At 34.7% G+C, this 21290-nt stretch overlaps 1 protein-coding gene and 1 non-coding gene across 5 annotated transcripts in view; one reads left to right on the forward strand and one right to left on the reverse strand.

The window, feature by feature from the left end:
• The window catches only part of KIAA1328 (KIAA1328 ortholog), a 326771-nt gene that overhangs the window by 180890 nt on the left and 124591 nt on the right, over positions 1-21290 (reverse strand). The gene's annotated exons all lie outside the window — the stretch shown is intronic.
• LOC115940949 (small nucleolar RNA SNORD2) lies at positions 7271-7338 on the forward strand. The gene has a single exon (XR_004075673.1). It is a non-coding gene; the product is annotated as a small nucleolar RNA SNORD2 (small nucleolar RNA).

The raw sequence follows: 21290 nt of genomic DNA on the forward strand, positions 1-21290 counted from the left end.
TTTGTATTATTTGAGAAGTAATAAATGAACACAAAGGGAAAATTCAGGCATTAGGAGGAAATAAAATGAAAAGCAAAAGCATCTCTGTCCCCTACTCCCAATCCCACTGACAGAGGTAGACCCTCTCCTCCATTTCTGATGTGTTACGTCTACAACTTTACTATATGTAGACTCCTATTTCTTCAATTATAGTTATATATTTATTAAGGAAATCCAGCATTTTCCTCATTGTGAAAGATGTAGAATTTAGCTCACTTATACTACTACATCCTTTAAAATTTTTCTTAGCTATGTTTTTATCTTCAGTTCTATATATTACCTTTCTAACTCAGAATAATAATTATGAGCTCTACTTGATCCATTGCTTTAGACTGTATCTCTTGACTCCCCTTTCTGTAAAATGAGAAAATTAGTATCTATACTTCCTTCCACTTCTATTCCTCCCCATCATATTCCAACTTTTAACACTATGCCATCTCACATCATCAAGGTTTTAACATCTGTATTCTTTTCAGAAATAATTATTGGATCTTCCATGCTTTGTGTACAGTCTTATTATGAAAACAAATTCTACAAACACATAAAATAGGTAAATACTTGTTACAGCAGACACAAGACATGTGATTAGATTAATAGAAAGCAAGAAGTCAGCATATGGTCACCAAACCAGATACTCTGGTAAGTCCCCATTGAGAAAGGGAGTATTCTAAATGTAGAGGTCAATGGCATCACTTTCTAACATTTAACTCCTCAGAATCACATCTCATTTTGGTTTACATTATTTTGAACCATGACTTTCTTGTTCAGCTTTTCATTTTTACTACATTTCTAAGTACCTCTTTCTCCCAGTTGGTAAGAATACTTGCTATTCCCTCGGCTCAGAACATTCTTCCTAGGCTCTTCATATGCTGGCTTTTAATATTTGAGGTCTCGGCTCAAGTGATATCTCCTCACCAAAGGATTGCAGCTGTTTAATCATTATTTGTAGAAATGCTCAATTAAATGCTGATTTGCTCTCAAGTAGTTTCTTTCCAGAACTGCTGCATGGCTGTTCTACAGCAAAATTAAAAAGGGATCCAGGAAAGATGAACATACAGCATTTAAGAAACACCGGAACTAACCCCAAATTAAAGCCTAAGGAAAGGCTACATGCGGGAAAAAAATGCAATTGGACTCTTGCCTCACACCAATCCCCCAAATCAATTCCAGATGGATTATAAACCTGCATATCAAAGACAGAACTATAAAACATTTAGAAGATGATGTACAAGAGTATTTTATGCCTTGGAGGAGAGAAGGACCCAAAAAGCAAAAATCATAAAAGATGATAAATTCAACTGTTTTAAAATTAAGGACTTCATTTATCAAAAACACCATAAAGACAGTGAAAGATAAGCCATAAACTGACCAAGGATGTTTGTAACACATATAACCAACAGATCCAGATTATGTGAAGAACTTTTATAAATCAATTATGAAAAGACAAACTATCCAAGAGAAAAGTGGACAAAACCTGACTAGGCATTTCACAGAAAAGGAAAAGGATAATATACATATGAAAGGTGCTCGACTCCCCTCGTCGTAGTCTGAGAAATACAAATGAAAATGACTATGAGATGCCCTTTGTGCTAGACTGTTATACTGGTGGCCCCTGGAAAACCACACCTCCCAGTAGTCCCTTCCTGCTGACTCTAGTCTGGGCCAGTTACTCACTTTTTTTTTTTTTTAAGATTTTATGTATTTATTTGACAGAGGTAGAGAGAGAGCACAAGTAGGCAGAACTGCAGGCAGAGGGAGTGGAAGAAGCAGGCTCCTCGCCAAGCAGAGAGCCCGATGCAGGGCTCAATGCCAGGACCCCGGGATCATGACCTGAGCTGAAGGCAGACGCTTAACTGACTGAGCCACCCAGGCGCCCCGAGTTCCTCAATTTAACCAACAGACACTTTGCCAGTTGTGGACCAAATCTGGAAAAAGATTTGGCAGCTTCCATTCTTGCAGGAGGCCCTGAACCTGCAGGTAAGAAGTCTAGCTACTTTGCCAGATGAACTATAGGGAGAGGCTACCCGGGGAGAGAAAGAAAGGCCCAGCCATGCCAGTGTCATAGCTAACAGCCAGTTGCATGAGCCTCATGGGTGACCACAGGCAAGATCAGCAGAACAAGCACATAGCTGAACCTAGCTCAAACTGCAGAATGTTAGTTGTTTGTCTAAGTTTCGGGGTAGTCTGTTAAGCAGCAATAGATAACTAAAACTAAAAGTTATTTTACTCTTTTTGTCTTCCAAAAACCTGGAAGGTAAAAAAGCTGTCAAATACACTGAGGAAAAAAATCTATTCAGTATTTTTTTTTTAAAGATTTTATTTATTTACTTGAGAGAGAGAGAGCGCGCGCGCATGAGCAGGGGAGAGAGAGAAGCAGACTCCCCACTAAGCAGGAAGCTGGACGTGGGGCTCAATCCCAGGACCCCAGGATCATGACCTGAGCTGAAGCTGAGCCACCCATGTGCCTCCAATTCAGTAAAATCTTAAGACTTTTTTTTGGCCACATATACTACTAATTATTTATGGTTAGTTAACTAAATTTCCAGATATTTATTAGATGCCTTTTGGCACAGAGAGGAATTAATGTGGAAGAAAAATTGTCAAGATTCAAATAATAAAAGACTGATTCTAAATCTTAATTGCCAACTAAAATGGAATGATTAAGCCATGTTACACCCAACAGAACACTATGAAGCCATTAGGGAAAACACCAAGATATAATGTTAAGTGACAAATACAGAAACCAAAATTGTTAGTACACAATGATTAGAATTATACTTTTCAAATACACAGATAAAAATCATAAGGATTATGAATTTTTTCTTAACCTGCTTTCCAATTTTATTATAATATAGTTAAACTAATTTTACAATTTAAAATAAATATATCTTTTAATAAATGAAGGACCAACAAATGAATGGATAGAATAGGTAAGAATGAGGAGTAAGGGGAGCTATTAATTTTTTTGAAGATCTAGAAATCACTATTAACTGTTAGCATAAGGAGCTACCTCAATTGAGGGCAAAGCAAAGGCTGTCATTCCCATCAGCAGTATCTAGTATTAATATGCTATTTTTTCTCTCAGTAAGCACCTGTGATTTGTCAATATCTACCATTTCAAAACATTTTTATATTCTTCAAACACATATTTCCACTTCAGGGAATTTACTCAACACTTGTAAACATATTCAAAACTATATGTACAAGAATGTTCACTGCAGTATTCTTTGTAATAGGAGCAAATTAGGAAGAATCATGGGTCAACAAGATTGATTAAATAAATTATGATACAGCTATACACTAAAATACAGAATGGACCTTAAAAAGGATGCCATGAATACATGTATGTACTCCACTGGAAAATATATGCAACATATTATTAAGAAAATAAAATTCTAAAAATTGCATGTATAGAATTAACCTACTTTTCTAAAATTACAGTATTAGATCTGCAGAGAAGAAAATCTGGAGCAGTATACATTAAAGTTAACAGTAGTTACTTCTGAGAAGGAGATTACAGAGGACTTGGAATTAATATACCATAAATTTTTGAATTGCTTGAATATTCTAAGACCAAAATGTGTTAGCATAACAATAACAAAGAAACAATAAACTATCTTAAAAGAAACTGTCTTTCCTGGTTTGTGTTCACTTTCTAATTCCTTAGCTTTTTCTGGAGTTCCTGGGGCTGAACCTCTCTTCTTAATGATTTAAAGAAATCAAAGAGCCATGTTTAGATGGGAATAAAAGCAGAAAAAACTGGGGGAAAAAACTGAGTGGGGGCTTCTGTCTGTCCCTATAGATTTACCCACATTGTCTCCTTGATGCCCTGTCCGAGGGCAAATGCTAGTCTGGACGGACCACAGATCAGAGCTTAGGCAGCAATTCTGACAAACCCAAATAACAGGTGGACATAGCAATCCATTTTATCAAGGATCCCTTTTCCTTGTACTTTAAACCAAATGAACACTGGGGGTTACAAAAATTTTATTCTTAGAAGATGAAAAAACCCTTTATTCACCAATCTCAATTTCATTCTCAGAGTACTCAGTGCTGGTGAATATAGTACCTCAGGACTGACAGAAATGAAAGCCAGATGTGATAATTAATCCCTAAACTGACATAATAATTCAGGTTGAATGTTATAAGCACAAAAGATGAATAACTAAACATAGGGACATTCTCAAGCAGATGATGTTTTCGGTTTTCACCAGAACCTACTTCACAATCTCAAAAAAAAAACAAAACAAAATCAATTCTAACAATAATAATCATAACAATTGGGAAGGGATTGTATAGCATGTACTGCATGCAAGGTAAAAATGTATTTGTTTTACATTTATTAATTCATTCGATCCTGGCAGAAACCCTATAAGTTATAGTCTCTACATTTTCCGCATTTTGCAGAAGAGGAAATTGAAGCTTGCTAATGTTAAGTAACTTCCCCAAGGTCACAGTAAGTGGTAGAGCTTACTGTATAAAAACCTAAACATTCTGGTTCCGAAGTTCATACTCTTAGCTGGCATTCAGAAGGAATCCTTGAGGAATGAGCAGAAAAATGTCTTGTCTACCAAATAGCAGGCCCTAGAGCAAGACTATAAATATAAATCAGTAACCCCAAATTTAGCTTGAGGAAGCAGAATGCTGTAGTTTGTCAAATGGTCACTTATAAAATCTTTCACACACACAATATTTAAAAACCATGAACTGTAATCTAGGATATAGCCAAATGCCTAACACTTCTAGCTCACAGTGATGGCTGTCTATTTACTGGTCAGGAGAGTAGTAATGCAGAGTAAACGGATGAGTATGCACAATATCTAGCTATATCCTGTTAACAGGCATGGTAAAAAAAGAATTAAAAAGTGGAAATTTCAGGTTTTATAGCTATTTCTCAATATATATTCACTTACATAAAGATGTCATAGTTAAAAACATTTAAAAGTCATCTGGAGAAAAGATTCATATAAAATTTATTTTTAGAAACTGATATTCAGCCTATTGCCATCAGAGTTGATTGCTCTTATATGTAAACTTCATTCAAGTTTCTGCAGGTTTGAAAATACAAAGACTGACATTTAAAGCCTGTGTAATATGTCATTAAAAAGCAATTAAAATGGGAACATTTCTACTTGTCAGGAATATACAGTTTGTTAGGGTAATGACTATAGTAACTGTTTACAAGTTCCTTTTATGAGTATTAAATATATCATGTACTCTTAAATATATTACAGGGAAATGATAAAGCTGAACCAGGGCTGAAGAATTTACTTGGGTCACAGTAAGTCCAGGCAACTAAAACTTTAAAGAAAAATCATGCAGTTCTTCTTTTTTGTTTTTGTTTTTTTAAATAGCTTTATTAAGGTATAACTGATATGCAATAAACTATACATATTTAAATTGTACAAGTTGATCGGTGTTGGCATATGTATATACCCAGGAACCATCACCACAATCAAGATAACAAACTCCATCACCTGCAAAAGTCTCTTTGTGTCCCCCTGTAACCTCTTGTACTCGCTCACTTACTCCTGCACCTGCTGAACTAGGCAAACACTAATCTACTGTCATTAGAGATTATTTGGGTTTTTCTAGAGTTTTATGATGGAATTACACAGTTTGTAATCTTTTAAGTCTGGATTCTTTAACTCAGCTTAATTATTTTGACCTTTATCCATGTTTTTGCATGTATTAGCAGTTCCTTTTTATTGCTGAGTAGTATTCCATTATATGGATATACCACAATTTGTTTATCAGTGCATCTGCTAATAACATGTGGGTTGTTTCAAGTTTGGGGCTATAAAAAATAAAGCTGCTGTGAACAATAGTAGTGGATGCATGCTTTTATTTCTCTTGGGTAAATACCAAGTAAAATGGATGGTCATACAGTAGGTGTATGTTTTACTTAGACCTCTGCAAAGTTGTACAATTTTACATTCCTATCAGTAGTGCATGAGAGTTCCAGTTCCTTCACATCTTTGACAGGGTAAGCTTTTAAAATTCCGGCCAATAGCCAAATTACTTATAGCTGTGTAGTGGTATATTACTGTGATTTTTATGTTCATTTCCCTAATTGTTAATGATACTGAGCATCTTTTCACGTGCTTATTTGCCATCTATACATCTACTCTTGTGAAGCATCTGTCCTAATCTTTTGCCTGTTGTTTTAATTCAGTGGTTTGTTTCCTTGTTATTGAGTTTTTTTAGTTCTTTTTATATTCTGGAGGAATCCTTTATCAGATAATTGAATTCCAACTGCTTTCTCTCAACCCGTGGCTTGTCTTTTCATTCTTTTAACAGAGCTTTTTGAATAACAGAAGTTTTTAATTTTGATGAAGCTCAATTTCTCATTTGATTCTTTTATGGATTGTGCTTCTGGTGTTGTAGCTAATGAGTCTATGACTAACCCAAGGTTGTAAAGATTTTCCCCTGGAAGTTTTACAGTTTTTGGCTTTACATTTATGTCTGTGATCCATAAGAGAATATCTACCCGGAATACTCTACCTAATGCCACATGAATTATTAACTTTATCCCTCGGGTTGATAGGAGCAGGCAATATTCCCAGGTATTATTTTACTTATATTAATTCTGAAATGAAACAATCACTTTCTTTGAAAAGCTTCTATCCCTTGCTCCTGACCAATTAGGTTTTCCTTGTTAGTCAGAATTAACTCCAAAATAATAGTACTTATTACTACCTCTTTACCATCATTTAGGCCAAACATCATTATATATCCAAATTTACAGGAGGAAATCTTCTAGCATATACCCAATGTTATATATTCAGGAGTCCCTATTACTATCTTATTTCCATGGCAACCTTTACTTGGTTTTTAGGGTAGCATCATCTACTTCCTATTCTGTAGACTCCTACAATATACATTACTTCCATATTTATTTCCTATTATCTTTACCCAAATGCTTTTAACTATGATTCTGGTTTCTTTATTCTTAAATTCTTAAATCATTTGTAAGTGCGAGTTGACATTGATTTAGACCATCTGCTTCTATAATGCCTACAGTTTATATTTGTGATAGACATAAGAGCTTCTCTTAGGTGCTATACTTCACCCTAAGGTTTCTGAGTCTTCAGAAGCATATTGATAAGTATTCGTGCTATCTTCTTTCAAGGCAATACTAGGCTGGTTAAGGGAGAAAGAAAGCTGTGGTTAAAGGCTCAGAGGCAGCTATGATACCATACTCTTGGAGAACTGAGGAAAATAAATCCCAAAATAAAAAAACAGTGGCAACATTCGAGACTGACCTGTAATGAAGAGAATACTCATTGCTCATCACTTGATAAAAGAAATAACAACAGCAGTGGCAAGGATTAAGAGGAAAGATTTGCTGCTGTAGCCTACAAGAAGTTGAAATAGGGGTGCCTGGGTGGCTCAGTTGGTTAAGCATCTGCCTTTGGCTCAGGTCATGATCCCCGGGGTCCTGGGATGGAGCCCTACATCAAGCTCCCTGCTCAGCGGGAAGTCTGCTTCTCCCTCTCCCTCTGCTCCTCTCCCCCCACCCTTGTGTTCACTCTCTCATGCTCTCTCTCAAATAAATAAATAAAATCTTAAAAAAAAAAGCTGAAATAGCCCCATTAGACAAAAGAATAGGTGTGTAGTACACTACATTTCTATTAATCTCTAAGGAACACTAATGTCCAACAAAAAGCTAGTAAAGAGACTAGACAAAAGGGAAGTTAAAAATAGGTTAAAAGTTCCAACTCCGAATGCTGATTGAGGCATATACAGATGTAGAAAAGAGTTAACACAGCAGGTCCGAGACTGCTATCCTTAGAAAACCCTGTTTGCAAGGCTGGCCCTTGGTTGCCAGTACGGAAACTGGATTTTGGGAGGATTCTCAACATTCCCTAATGAATAATGGTATTTTACCAGGCCCAAAAGGTTTGTAGACACAATATAGTTTATGCTGAACATCTGTTTTCCTTCTGTAAGTCTGGAAATCAGTACATGCTAGGCAAAGGGTACCTATATGACCAGACCTCAATAAAAACCTCAGCACTGAGTCTCTAATGGGCTTCCTTGGTAGAGAGCACCCCATACATGTTAGATGCTGGAGAAATTAAGTGCATCCTGTGTGACTCCACTTGGGCAATATTCTTACAAGATTGTATCTGATTTCCTCCAAACTTCATCCCATGTACCTTTTCCCTTTGTTGATTTTGCTTTATATCCTTTCACTGTAAAAAATCAGCTATGAATGACTTTATGTTGAGTCTCATGGGTCCTGCCAGTGAATCACCAAACCATTCCCTAGTGGGGTGGTCATGGAAACCCTGATACCCGATTTCTGGGTTTAATAGATTAATATGGCCCCTTGCTTAAAAAGATGTGAAGTGCAGGTGGTACTCAGTTCCAGCTGGGTGTTCTCCTCTATGAGACTGTGCTCTCAGTACTCGGGCAAATACTCTGAAAGAAGAGCACCAGCAAGCAAGATTCATTTACGTAGCAGAATGAGGGTAGAGAAAAAAACAGCAGGCACTCAACCTGTCAAGCATGTAGGCTTTTATCAAGCACTTATTTCATGCCCAAAGCAGAGCAAAATGCTTAAGCCTAAACATCTTTTTGAGAACAACACTGCACAAAGGTGTAAGCCAAAGAAAGCAATAGATTTATTAATCAACAGAGCATTAACCTGAAAAAGTTAGTGCCTTGATTCAATCTGGAAGAAGAACTGAAGTTATCAACATGGTTAGCTACTGATACACAGTGAAAGACAGAGGAACACTGCACTGAGGCCTCAGTGCTAATCAGTGTTGTATTTGGGGAGACACACAAGTTACCTTTTATGTTTATACTTCCTTCTAGCCTATTCTCTTAACATGTTGCCTCCATAAGTACTATATTTATATCTGACTGATTAAAAAGCATGATTCTCACTCTTAAAAATATTAATAAGTGGGGCACCTGGGTGGCTCAGTTGGTTAAGCGACTGCCTTCGGCTCAGGTCATGATCCTGGAGTCCCGGGATCGAGTCCCACATCGGGCTCCCTGCTCAGCGGGGAGTCTGCTTCTCCCTCTGACCCTCCCCCCTCTTGTGTGCTCTCTCTCTCTCTCTCTCGCTCTCTCAAATAAATGAATAAATAAAATCTTTAAAAAAATATTAATAAGTAAGCAGGAAAATATAACACTCTGTTTATCAGGGCTTTCTTTTAATCAATATTCTATTTGAAATGAAGTAAATTGTCTTAGCAAGGCAGAAATCACTCATATGGCCTGGGAGATTAAGATCATATAACAACACAAGTCAAACGTTGAACTCCAATTCCTAAATTTACCTGACTCCTTCACTCTCATGGATTTCCTCCAGATTCAGCATCACAAGATTTACAGCTGGAAGGAATCTTAGGTAACATCAAGACTATTCCAGTGTTTGACAAAAGAGACTAAATGTTCTCCTCTTCTGGCATTTAAAATAGAATATCTTGCATTGTTTTCTTTCTATCCATCTACCCAACTATCTACCCTTCCTCCCCTTCTTTCCTACTTCTCCTGTCCTTATATCCATTCTGTCTCTTTAATCAGAGTAAGTAATTAAAAGGGAAGTCCTGCATCTAATTCAGGTTTTTGGTAGCTAATGTTGTAACCTGTAAAAATCAGTCTAGCAATGATTATATTTAATTGTGACATTCGAATTTTCATTGAATTTGATTAACTATTATTCAACAATAAAATCTGCTACCAGTGGAAAGGTAAAAACATATGCAATATACCACAGATTCTTTCTGAAAAGGACAGAGCTCCCACAAGCTAACAAGCCCAGCTGTGACTAGTTTCTCTCTTTAAGCAATAAACTTACTGATTATGGGAACTTATAAACTTCTCATACCTAGGCATTAGCCACCACTCCAGGTAGTCAGTAGCCATGTGTGGCTATTAAAATTAATTAAAATTAAATTAAAAATTCAGTCTCATTAGCCACATTTCAAGTGCTCAAATGTTACCATATTGGACAACGCACACATAGAACAGTTCCATATAATCACAGATAGTTCTACTGGACAGCACTGCTCTAGGAGGTGTTCTGCTAACAGGGTACTTAGATTCACAAGTGATTTCTCTATATTTTTCCTTTTTTTGCTTATATTCCCATGTACTTCATTCAGAGGCTTTCTACATGACAAATAGTAAGCATATATCTAAGACACATATAAAAAATAAACAATAGAGTTTTTAAAGTAGCCATGTGGTAGGACTTTAAAATTATTATTTCTCTAAAAGATGTAGGTTTGGCCATTAATCCTAACTGAAGGGGAATAAAAACTTTATTTTTTTAAAGTATTTTTTTTATTTGGAAAAGTTATTTAGGAACAATATCAACTGGGTAAAGACAGTCAAAAGGTATAGCTTCCAGTTATAAGAAAATTAAGTTCTGAAGATATAATGTACAACATGATGACTGTAGTTACCAATACTGTATTATACATTTGAAAGTTGCTAAGAGAGTAGATCCTAAAGGTTCTCATCCCAACGAGAAAAAATTTGTAACTATGTGAGGTGATGCACAATAACTTAATGTGGTAATCATTTTGTAATATATACATAGATCAAATCATTATGTTGTACATCTTAAACTTACATAATGTTATATGTCAATTATATCTCAATTATGCTAGAAAAAGAATATGAGTAAGTGAAAAAAATGAGAAGAAAAAAAGGATATCAAACAATAAAAAAGTTCTAACAACAAACTCATACACCCTTTACCCATACAACATTAAACTCATACACCCCTTACCCAGACTTACATATTATTACATTACACCCCATTTTCTTCATCATTTGCATATTTAGACATTCACACACACACATACGTAATATTTTTGAGGTGCTTGAGAGTAACTTACATACATCATGACCCTTTATCCCCACACACTTCAGTGGCCATTTCTTATGAATAGGAATATTCTCTTATATAACCACAGCACAGTTATAAATTCCATAAATTTTATATAATCTACCATCAACATTCTGATTTCATCAGATGACCTAATAATGTTCTCTATGTTCTATTCCTACCAACATAGGATATAGTCTAGAGTCAGATACTGCATTTAATTGTCATCTCTCTCTCTCTCTTTTTTTTAAAGATTTTATTTATTTATTTATTTTTAAAGATTTTATTTATTTATTTGATAGAGAGATAGAAGAGCACAAGCAGAGGGAATGGCAGAGGGAGAAGGAGAAGCAGGCTCTGCACTGAGCAGGGAGCCTGATGCGGGACTCGATCCCAGGACCCTGGGATCATGACCTGAGCCGAAGGCAGACGCTTAACCATCTGATCCACCCAGGCGCCCTAAAGATTTTATTTTTTGACAGAGAGAGACAGCGAGAGAGGGAACACAAGCAGGGGGAGTGGGAGGGGGAGAAGCAGGCTTCCTGCCAAGCAGGGAGCCTGATGTGGGGCTTGATCCCAAGACCTTGAGATCATGACCTGAGCCAAAGGCAGACACTTAATGACTGAGCCACCCAGGCGCCCCTAATTGTCACATCTCTTAGTTCTCTTTTAATCTGGAATATTTCCACAGCTTTTGTCTTTTATGATATTTTTATTTTTGAAGTGTATAGTCCCCTCCCTCATTAGTAGAAGGTTCATCATTTTGTGTTTGCTGTTTCCTTGAGATCTGGATTCAGGCTCAATGGGAACACTGAATAGATGATGTGTTCTCATGATTTAATATCTGGAGACTTTTCGAGTCCACCAGTCTTTCTTGGGAGATGTTAATTTTGATCACCTGGACAATTTTTCTACACTGTATAATTACTGTTTTTTTCTCCCTTACAATTAATAAGCAGTGTAAGGGGAGACACTTAAAGACCATGCAAATATCCTGATCTTCCTTCTCATTTTCCCCTTGACCAAGCAGCCATTGATGACTCTTGCTTGATTCAATTTTTTCATGATGGCTTCAAAATAATAAATTTTCAACTTTAGCACTTCTTCCACATATACCAGTTAGCCTTCAGCACTATACTGTAAATGAAACCCCTCCTTCCTCCTCCATCCATGTATGTATGTATGTATGTATTACTGGTATAGACTCATGAAGGTATATTTTCCCCAATAGTGTACAATTCATTTCTATTCTAAGCCATTTATTTAAGTAAGTTCTTACTATGTAATATAGTTCCTATATTAGGTGATATCATTTAAAAATGAAGTGATGACTGGGTTATTAACATAATCCCAAACTGGCTGGAAATATAAGTCCTGGTCCCAGATGACCAGAGAGTGGGGACAGGCAGAGAAGGGGAAGGGGAATGTAGAAGGCTGGATGGAAGTGTTCTCACACGAACATCAGACTCATGAAAAGAAAGGACCTGGAATGAGAGCAACCACAGGCTTTCCAGCTATAACTGTTACCCACAAATGGAAATGTCCTATTTTATGTTTTGAAAGCTGGCTTCCATTTAAGGGACCATGTATGGTTAATGAGTTAAGGTTCTGTGCAAGAAAATTCCTGAGAAATTATGATGCACAGCAAAATGGGGCTAAAACACACGTAAAAGAACGGCAAAAGGGGCAGCATTAGTTGAGTATGAATAAAATCAGGACAACAGTTCAATATAAAGATATGTCATAGTAGTGCAGCAACTACACAATTACTTATTTTTTCCCTCACCAAAAGTAAGAACTATGCAGTATTGTCTTGCATCTTCCCCTCCACTATCCAATTCAATCAGTGCTCAAAGGTTCTAAAGAAATGCAATTTTTTTTTTTCAACAGTTAATTCAGAGCTGGAGGAAAGGGCATACTTGTCATTAAATAACTACCCTTGAAAAGGAGAAATCTCATGAAGTAAAAGACTTGTTTCTGCATGTGAAAATTTAGAAGTAAAATTTCCAGCTAGGTATATTTGAGATGACATTCATAGAAATTAATTTCAGTTTCAGAGTATGCTGTGCTTTAAAGACAGAAAAAGTAGAATCAGAGTGACAATCCCACTGGTTGGAAGACAGGAAAACAGCTGCAGAAAGCTCACTAGGCAGTCTTCTGAGAGTTTGTGAGGTACATATGTCACTCAGTAGAAACAACCTTTCACACAGCAGACCCTGACACATTTGGTGGTAAAAAGAAAAAAGTGGAGGGGAAGGTTGCACAAGGGGGCAGAAAAAGTGAAGGAGAAATGAGGAATAAAAAAATAATAGAAGTTAGAATGGAAAGGACCTTAGAGCTTTTTCTTTTTCCCTCTACTTTCTCATCTTCTATCAAAGAAAATGAAAGATCAAGGTAGTTAAATGATTTATCCAAGCTCACACAACTGAGTTATAAAAAGAGCAAAAATTAGAACCCTAAACTCATTTTCAACCAAGCAGCTGAAATATAACAGCAAGAGCACTGACCTCGAGATCACAAAGTCTGGGTTTGAATTTTCACTACAACTGGCTCATTCAATGGGCCTGGGCAAGTCAGGGCACCTTATGAACGAACACTTTGAAAGAAACTCACTGGCGGTCTAAGAAAAGTGAGTTAACAGATTTCTGTGAGTAGAGACTAGATTAGCATTAACAGCTTTAAGTTAATGTTAAGAAGTCCCTAAAATAGACTCTGAAATGTAAGCGGTGAGACCTATAGAAACCAGAGAGAACTTATTACCTCATTACACACAAGGGATAAAATTTCAAATAATACTGAGGGTATAAACAGAGTAAATATGGGAAAAATACACTTGCATTATATTACCAGTTCTCTCCACCCCAGTCTTTGATACCAACAACAAAAGTCTAGAAGTAAGGCACTAGACTGTTTCTCTACTTAATATGGAGTTTTGAGGGTTCTTCGTATACTTTATATACAATTTTATCAGATATGCAACTTACGATGATTTTCTCAGAGTTTGTGATTTGAATTTTCATTCTCATATCAGTGTCTTTAAAAACCTCATTCTTAATTTTGATGAAGTGCAATTTATCAATTTTCCTTTTATGAATCGTGCTTGTGGTACTGATTCTAAGAAATATTTCCTTAACTCAAGGTGAAAAGTTTGTGTTTTTTTTAAATTTTTTCTTCTAGCAATTTTATGGCTTTATGTTTTATATTTAAATTTAGGTACAACTGATTATATATCAAGTCTAATTCTGGATGCTGTATTCTGTTCCATTGATCTATTTGTTTATCTTTACATTACTACAATGTCTTCATTACTAACTTTAAAAATAAGATCCTTCACATTTCAACATGAATTTCAGAATCAATTTCTACAAATAAAGCCTGCTGGAATTTCAGCTGGTATTGTGCTGAATCTATAGATTTGGGGAGAATTGACATATTAACAATATTGGTTTTCTCATCTATAAACATGGTATATCTTTCCATGTATTTAGGTGTTCTTTAAATTCTTTTACAGAGTAGTTGTAGGGTATAGGTCACATTTATCTCTGAGTCCTTCATATATTTTGATGCTATTACAAAATGGTATTTTATAAAATTTAACAATTTAAAATGTTTTAAAGTTTTAATATGCTACTTTGTTGCTAATATATAGATAAACATTTGAATATAAATATTTTTACTGTGGTAAAATACACTTTTAAGTATGCAGTTCAGTGTTATTAAATAAGTAATAATGTTGTGCAACCATCACCACCATCCATCTTTATAACTCTTTTCATTTTGTAAAACTGAAACTCTATACCCATTAAACAATAGTCCCCACTCCCTACCCTACAGCTACTGGCAACAATTTTACTTTCTGTCTCTATGATTTTGATTACTCTAAGTACCTCATACAAGTGTTATACAATTAAGTTTTGTAAATTGATCTTATACCTTGCAATCTTTCTAAACTTGTATAATTTCTAGTAGCTTTTTTGGTAAAAGTCCGTGTGTACACTTACACTTTATGTAGACTTACATTTTGATCATGTTATCTTCACATAAAGGTAGTTTTAGTGCTTTTCCAATCTGTATGTCTTTTATTTCTTTTTGCATTGGCTAGAACTTCCCATACAATATTAAATAGAAGTAGGAGAAAATTTGCCTTTCTTGATCTTTCACCATTAAAAGTACAACGCTATCTATAAATTTTTGTGAGATGCCCTTATTGGGTTAAAGACATTCTCTTCTATTCTTAGTTGTTGGAGTTTTATCATGAATGGAAGTGGATTTTCTCAAATTTTTATTTTTTACATCTAGATGTAATGTACTTTTCATTTTTTGACTGCTAATATGGTGAGTTACACTGATTGGATTTTCAAATGTTAAACCAACCTCATATTTTTGAAATAAACAACTTAGTTATAATGTGTTATTTTTATATTGTTGATTGAAGTTATTAAAATTGTGTTAATTTTTGCATCTAATTTATGAGGAATATTTGTCTGCAGTGTTCTTTTCTGGTAATGTCTTTGGTTTTGTATCAGAGTAATGTCAGCCTCAAATAATGAGTTTAGAAGTATTATTTCTTGAATTTTCTGGGAAATGTGCATAAAATTAGTACTATTTCTGTCTTTTTATTTATTATTGAATTAGAGCTGACAATGTTATATTAGTTTCAGTTAAACAACATAGTGATTTTACAATTCTTTACATTACTCAGTGCTCCCTATAGTGTAGGCACCATCTGTTAACATACAACATTATTACAATATTAACTATATTCCCTATGCTAGTACTTTTCATTTCCATGACTTATAACTGGAAGTTTGTATATCTTAATCCCCTTTACCTATTTAGCTCATTCCTCCCACCCACCTCTCCTCTGGCAATCACCAGTTTATTCTTTGTATTTAAGAGTATATTATTTGGGGGTGTCTGAGTGGCTCAGTCAGTTAAGTGTCTGCCTTCAGCTCAGGTCGTGAACCCAGGGTCCTGGGATTGAGCACTGCATCGGGCTTGCTGCTTAGCAGGAAGTCCACTTCTCCCTCCCTCTCTCCCTCCCTTCCTCCCTCTACCCCTCCTCCTGCTCTCTCTCAAAATAAAATCTTTTTAAAAAAGAGTATATTTTTTGTTATTGTTCATTCTTATTGTTTAGATTCTCTATATAGAGAAATCATATGGTATTTGTCTTTCTCTGACTTATTTCACTTAGCATGATATCCTATAGGTCCAGCCATGTTGTTGTAAATGGCAAGATCTCATTCTTTTTTTAATGGCTGAGTAATATTCCATTGTGTGTGTATATGTATGTGTGTGTGTGTGTGTGTGTGCTTCGCATACCACATCTTCTTTGCCCATTTCTCTATCTATGGACATTTGGGTTGCTTCCATATCTTGACAATTGTAAATAATGCTGCAATAAACATAGGGGTGCATATATCTTTTTGAATTAGTGTTTTTATTTTCTTTGGGTAAATACCCAATAGTAGAATCACTGGATCATATGGTATTTCTATTTTCAGTGCTATGAGGAAACTCTAAACTGTTTTCCAGAGTAGCTGCATCAATTTACATTCCCACCAATAGTGCATGAAGGTTCTCTTTTCTCCACATCCTCATCAACACTTCTTTTTTGCCTTTTTGGTACCAATCATTCTGACCATTGTTACGTGATATCTCATTATGGTTTTGATTTACATTTCCCTGATGATTAGTGATGCTGAGCAACTTTTCATGTGCCTGTTGGCCATCTGTAGGTCTTCTTTGGAAAAATGTCTATTTAGGTCCTCTGCCTATTTTTTAATCAATTTTTATTTTTTGGTGTAGAGTTGTATAAATTCTTTATATATCTTGGATATTAACCCCTTACCACTTGCAAATATCTTCTCCCATTCAGTAGGCTGCCATTTTGTTTTGCTGAAGGTTTCCTTTGCTGTGCAAAAGCTTTTTATTTTGGTGTTGTCCCAACAGTTTATTTTTGCTTTTGTTTCCCTTGCCTTAGAAGACATATCCATAAATATGTTGCTAAGACTGATGTCCAAGAAATTATTGCCTATGTTTTCTTTTAGGAGTTTTATGGTTTTAGGTCTCACATAGGTCTTTAATCCATTTTGAGTTTATTTTTGTGTATGGTTTAAGAAAGTCTTCGAGTTTCATTCTTCTGCATGTAGCTGTCCAGTTTTCTCAATCCCATTTATTTAAAAGACTTTCCCCCCATTGTTTATTCTTGCCTTCTTTGTCATAGATTAATTGACCATAAGCGTGGGTTTATTTTCCTATCCTGTTGCATTGACCTATGTGTCTATTTTTGTGCCAGTACCATGCTATTTTTGATTATTATAGCTTTGTAGCCCATCTTGAAATCTGAAATTGTGATACCTCCAGCTTTGCTCTTCTTTCTCAAGATTACTTTGGCTATTCAAGGTCTTTTGTGATTTCATACGAATTTTAGTACTGTGAAAAATGCTGCTGAAATTTTCATAGGGACTACACTGAACCTGTAGGTTGCTTTTGGAAGTATAGACATTTTAACAATATTAATTCTTCCAATCCAAGAGCATGGTCTATCTTTCCATTTGTTTGTGCCATCTTCAATTTCTTTCATCAATGTCTTATGGGTTCCAGAGTACGGGTGTTTAATCTCCTTGGTTAAATATATCCCTAGGCATTTTATTCTTTTTGTGAGATTGTAAATAAGATTGTTTTCTTAATTTTTCTTTCTCACACTTTGTTATTTGTGTATAGGAATACAACAGAATTCTGTGTATTAACTTTGTATCCTGCGATTTTACTGAAATCATTTATCAGTTCTAATAGTTTTTTTGGTGGAGTCTTTAGGGTTTTCTATATATAGTATCATGTCATCTGGAAATAGTGACAGTTTTACTTCTTTCTTACCAATTTGGATGCCTTTTCTTTTTCTTGTCTGATTGCTGCAGCTAGGACTTCCAGTACTATGTTGAATAAAAGTGGTGAGAGTAGACATCCTTATATTGTTCCTATCTTAGAGGAAAAGCTTTCAGTTTTTTGCCATTGACTATGATGTTAGCTGTGGGTTTTTAAAAGTTATGGCCTTTATTATGTTGAAGTATGTTCCCTCTAAACCCACTTTGTTGAGTTTTTATCATGAATAGATGTTGTATTTTGTCAAATGCTTTCTCTGCATCTGTTGAGACGATTATATGGTTTTTACCTGTCCTCTTTTTTAATGTGATATATCACATTAATTGATTTGCAAATCTGAACTACTCTTGCATCCCTGGAATAAATCCTACTTGATCATAATGAATGATCATTTTAACGTATTTTATAACTCATTTGCTAATATTTTGTTGAGGATTTTTGCACCTATTTTCATCATGCATATTGGTCTGTAGTTTTCTTTTTAGTACTATCTATTTCTTAAATAAATAATAACATTTGGTAGCATTTACCAGTAAAGCCATCTGAGCCTAATGTTTTATTTGTGGGAAGACTATTACCTACAAATTCAATTACTATTATAGAGCTATTCAGGTTATCTATTTCTTCTTAAGTAAGCTTTGGTAGTTTGTGTTTTTCAAGGAATTTGTCCTTTATGTAGGTTGTCAAAGTTATCAACATAAAAATGTTCATTAAAATCCTTGTTTTTTCCTTTTAACACTGTAGAAACTGTAATAATGTTATATATCCCATTCTTGATATTGATAATTGGTGACTTCTTTCTTTTTTCTTGACCAGTCTGCCTAGAGGTTTATCAACATTATGGATCTTCTCAAAGAATCATGTTTTGGTTTCAATGATTTCTCTTTTTAGTTTTCTATTTCATTGATTTCTGCTCCAGTTTTTTCTCATTTTTTTGCTTACTTTGGATTTAAATTTCTCTATTTGTACTTTCTTAAGGCAAAAGCTGCAATCATTTATTTGAAATCTTTCTTTCTGATATAGACAGTCTTATGTGCTTTTAAGTACTTTATCTGCACACACAAATTTTGATATTTGTGTTTTCATCTTCATTTGATTCAGTATACATTATAATTCCCCTTTGATTTCTTCTATGACACCTGGGTTGTTTAGCCATTTGTCATTTAATTTCAAATAATTGGTGATTTCAGAGACAACTTTCTGTTGTGGATTTCTAATTTAATCCCACTGTGGTGAGAGAAGTACTTTGAATAACTTGAATCATTTTAAACTTATTGTGACTTGTTTTAAGGTGCAGAATATAAACTCTCTTATCAAATATTCTGTGCTCATTGGAAAAAATTGCACTAGACTATTGGGTGTTTTCTTGAAAAGTCAAATCAAATTGGCTAATGTAATTCATTTTTTACATCCTTTAATAGTTTTCTGCTTAACTGTTCTATCAATTATTGAAAGGATATTGAAATATCTAAACTTGTCAATATATCCATTTCTCCTTGCAGTTTTATCATTTTTTACTTCACATATTTTGAAACCATTACTAAGTGCATGACCATTTAGTATTATTATATTGTCTTGAACTGAACACTTTATCATCATGAAATGACCTTTTTCTGAAATAGTCTTTGCTCTAAAATATATAACATCTGATATTAATTTAGCTAGTCCAACTTTCTTTTTATTAATGTTAATATGTACACCTTTTTTCCTCAACCTTTTACTTTTAATCTTGCTATTTGTTTTCAAGTTTTCCCTTCAATTTTTTGTTCCCTTTTCTCTCTTCTTCTTCCTTCTTTTGGATTATTTTTTTATGATTCCAGTCAATCTACACTGTTAACTTAATAGCTATAACTTTTTGTCATATTATTTTGGGGACTGAATTAGAGTTGATAGCATATATCTTAAGTTATCATAGTGTACTTTCAGGAGATATTATGCCACTACAGATATAAGAAAACTTACGACACAGTATGTTAATTATCCTCACCCAGAATTTGTACTACTGTTATACATTTTGCTTCTACATACTATAAATCCCATGTTAATTATCTTTCTTCAAAATTATCTTTTACTCTTAAACAGGCTTTAATAATACAAAGAATATTATTTTATATTTACTCACATAATTAGCATTTATGGTATTCATTATTTTGTGTAAGTCCATATTTCTATCTACTATCATTTCTTTTGGTTTGAAAGACTTCCTTTAGCATTTCTTGTAATGCAGGCTTGTAGCTGAAGAATTCTTTTGAGCTCTTATAGTCCAAAAAAGTCTTTATTTCACGTTTACTTCTGAAAGATATTTTTTGTTCAGTATAGAATTCTAACTTGAAATTTTTTCTTTCAGTAATTTAAAGATATCATTTCACTGTCTTCTCACTTGCATTATTTGACCAAAAAAAAAAAAAATCTGCTTGCATCTTCATCTTTATTTCTCTTTATGTGCCATGGTTTTCCCTCTGGCTGCTTTTTTTTTTTTTTTTAAGATTTTATTTATTTATTCATGAGAGACAGAGAGAGAGAGAGAGACAGAGGGAGAAGCAGGCTCCCAAGGAGCAGGGAGCCTGATGCGGGACTCGATCCCAGGACCCTGGGATCATGACCTGAGCTGAAGGCAGACCCTCAACCATCTGAGCCACCCAGGCGCCCTCTGGCTGCTTTTAAGAATTTTTCTTTATCACTGGTTTGGTTTTAAGTAATTTGATTATGATGTGACTTCATAGAGTTTTTGCCATTGTTTTTGTGCTTTTAATTTACTGATTCTCTTAGATCCATGGGTTTATAGTTTTCATAATACTGGAAAAATTGCAGGCCATTATTTCTTCAAATATTTCTTTTCTACTCAACTTCTCCAACTCCCCCCTCCCCCAAGCCCGTCATGGAACTCCAATTACACGTATATGAGGCTACCTGCAGTTTTTCTACAGCTCTGTTCTACAGCTCTTAGGCTCTGTTCCTTTCCTTCAGTCCTTTTTTGGTCTCTGTTTAATTTTCAGTAGTTCCCATTGCTATGTCTTCATTTTACTAATCTTTTCCTCTGTAATGTTAAAATTGGTGTTAATTCCTTCCAGTGTATTTTTCATTGCAGTTAGTATTTAGAAGTCTTATTTGAGACTTTAAAAATATATATTGTTTCTAGTTAACAGGCTCAACTTTCCTCTAACTTCTTGAAAATATGTAATGCAATACAGTTACAATAACTTTAGTGTTTTTGTCTATTAATTCTATAATCTATGTCATTTTGGGGTTGGTTTTGATGGATTTTGTCTCATTTGGGGTCTATTTTCCTCCTTTATGGGGCTAGTAACTTTTTTTCAGGGCTAGTAATTTTTGACCGGATGTCAAGCACTGTGAATTTTACCTTTTTGGTTGCTGGATATTTTTATATTTATTTTTGGCTATAAATATACTTGTGCTTTATTTTGGGTGCAGTTAACTTACTTGGAAATATATCCTACCAAGTATTGTTTTTCAGCTTTTTTAGGGAGAGCCACAGCATCCTTTAGTCTGG

The sequence above is a fragment of the Leptonychotes weddellii genome, chromosome 13 (assembly GCF_054177405.1).
Source record: "Leptonychotes weddellii isolate Sample4059 chromosome 13, ASM5417740v2, whole genome shotgun sequence".
Lineage (NCBI taxonomy): Eukaryota > Metazoa > Chordata > Mammalia > Carnivora > Phocidae > Leptonychotes > Leptonychotes weddellii.